Source organism: Chiloscyllium plagiosum, unplaced genomic scaffold (genome assembly GCF_037043375.1).
Source record: "Chiloscyllium plagiosum isolate Xiang-an unplaced genomic scaffold, Cpla_swu_hap1 HiC_scaffold_37, whole genome shotgun sequence".
NCBI lineage: Eukaryota > Metazoa > Chordata > Chondrichthyes > Orectolobiformes > Hemiscylliidae > Chiloscyllium > Chiloscyllium plagiosum.
In genome coordinates this window covers 5,190,324-5,192,949 of record NW_028270175.1, presented here as the reverse complement: position 1 = coordinate 5,192,949, position 2,626 = coordinate 5,190,324, and positions in this window count along the sequence as shown.

The following is a 2,626-nucleotide window of genomic DNA, read 5'->3' as shown; positions in this document are numbered from 1 at the left end:
AGCCAGGCTCTGTGGGGGATCCAGTAGATTTCTTCTCTCTCAGTATTCAAGAGGCATTTGCCCATCAGTGTTATTTGCCTGCCTTCAACTCCATAATTCCAAACAAATCCATCCTTAAATTCCGAGACCCAGGTCTTAGCTCATCTTCAAGCAATGGTCAGGAAAGCACAACATTGTCTCTACTTCCTCCGAAGGATATAGAAGTTTGGAATGTCACAAGGACTCTTACCAATTTTTACAGATGTACCATAGCAAGCAATCTACCTGGATGCATCACAGCGTGAAATGGCAACTTCTCTTCCCAAGATCAAAAGACACTACAGAGAGTTGTGAACACAGCCCAATCCATCAACCAAACCATCCATCGACTCCATCTACACTTCCCATTGCCTCGGGAAAGCAACAACATCATCAAAGACTCGTACCAACCCAGTTCTACTCTCTTCTACCCTCTTCCATCCAGTGGAACATGTAAAAGTTGTATACACATACAAACATATTCAAGCACCGCTTCTTCTCCACTGTTATTAGACTTTTGAACAGATCTCTCAAATTTTAACTTTAATGTTGACCTCGCACCAATGTATTCCTCACTCTGTTTTGTTACTCTACTGTACTTTGTATTGTCTGATCTGCCTGTACTGCACACAAAACAGAACTTCTCACTGTACCCAGGTACACGTGACAATAATAAATCAAATCAGTGTTGGCCTCGTTTTATGTTGAGTCCCATATTCCAAATTGGACCTAGTGATGGAAAGCAGGGCATTCTCTGTGTTCCATGTAAACTTCAAACAGACAAAGCACTCGATAACTTTCACTAATGTTTTCACCGTGGGGACAAATTCTATTGCCCTTGTTCCGCTAAGTAGCATTAGCACAATGCTAACACTATTTAGTGACTTGTAAGCCATGTACCGATTTCTACTCTGGAGGGGCATCCCTAACAGTATTAGTGACCTTTGCCATAGAAACTCACTTTAAAGAAAAAGATAATTGATTTCTTTCAATTGACTTGTGTCTGGGGAAGAAAATAACCCTTCAAATCTGCTGTGCTGGCAAAATGATGTAATTTCTGCATGTTAAGAGTCTGCTGGAAATGATTTTGATTGAACGTCTGAATACAAATTCAATGCCAGGGTTCTGATCCTTTTGAATAAATTGCTGCTTTCTCGGACAATGGGGGGAGGCCAGCATGCATCACCCAACCATCCCTCAGTCACCCTGAGAAGGTGATGAGCTTCCCTCCTACTTGAACTGGTGCAATCCTTGTGACAAAATCGCTCCCAGAATCTTTGAGAGACATTCTGCTTAGAATCACCCTTTTGCACTATGATCAGCCTAACCACATATCAAAGCACATCTAGGGAACATATTGTACATTGGCTCAGCATGAGCTAGTCCACTCCCCACTGCAGGAGGATTTAATAGAAGGAAAATGTGTTGTCTGCAGCACACTCGAAACACAAAATGACTATACGTTTTGTCAATGTTTTGTGCAGTTCAGCTGTCTGTGTAGCATATGTGGGCATTGTGTATGTTGGAATGGGTAGCTATGATGTGAAGGTGCTGGTGTTGGAATGGGGTGGACAAAGTCTAAAATCATGTGACACCAGGTTCAGAGCGCTGCTCCTTTGTCAAGTGAGGTCCCACTTCATCTGATGAAGGAGCGCTCTGAAAGCTTGTGATTTCAAATAAACCTGTTGGACACACTACCTGATGTCATGTGACTTCTGACTGTGGAATGGATGTCGATGGATCATTGTAAATCAGAATGATTTGATACCTGAGAATTGTGTAGAACAGGGCTTCCCAAAAAGGGGGTCAGGATTCCAAGGGGACTAGCAACATGAAATTCTGGGGTGGTGAACTCTGAGGCGGTGACAGTTATCCTGGAGTACCAACCGAGTTATATCTGCTTTGCTCCTGCTCTCCCACTGTTCCCTCCCACATTCAAGCCCTCAGCTAGAGATCATGACAATTGTAATGGGTCCAAAACATTCAGGAAGCGCTTGTGTAGAACACTCTGTTACCAAAGTGCAGCTGCACTAAGTCCCTTATCTGGTCACCACATAATTATAAAACAATCCTAAATGAAGTTTGCCGTCCGTCATTGAGGGAAGTTTATGGATTGGCAGGTGTTTGTAAATCCTCAGCAGCAAATCACTGGGGAGAGAAAAGCATGAAATAACCCTCTTTCTTTTGACACTTTGAAGTCTGATGTCTGAAGTGTGACGGATGTATATTACCCAAAAGGCTTCTTTATTGAGATTGGCAAGTTGTAAGTGGCTCAGCTTCATGAGCACAGAGGCAGAAGACGTTTACCTTTCAGTTGAGTTGAATTTCTTCCCAGGCTTGCTCAGTTCAGCAATGGAGTAGCTCACAAAGTGAACGTTTGGCATTGGTCAGTTTCATCTTCCATCTCGGCTCCTGTGTATTTCTTTGAGATTTTTATTTGTTGCATATGGTTTCTGGTGATGGAATATTTTAATCTTGCTCGCTAGCTTCTCACCTCGACCAGTAGTTGGAATTTAGTCCTGTCCGTGGAGTTTGGTTTACGTTTCTGGCCAGTATCAGAACCAGTTCATTAAAAAGTTCAATCACAAATCATCGATAAACTGTTGGA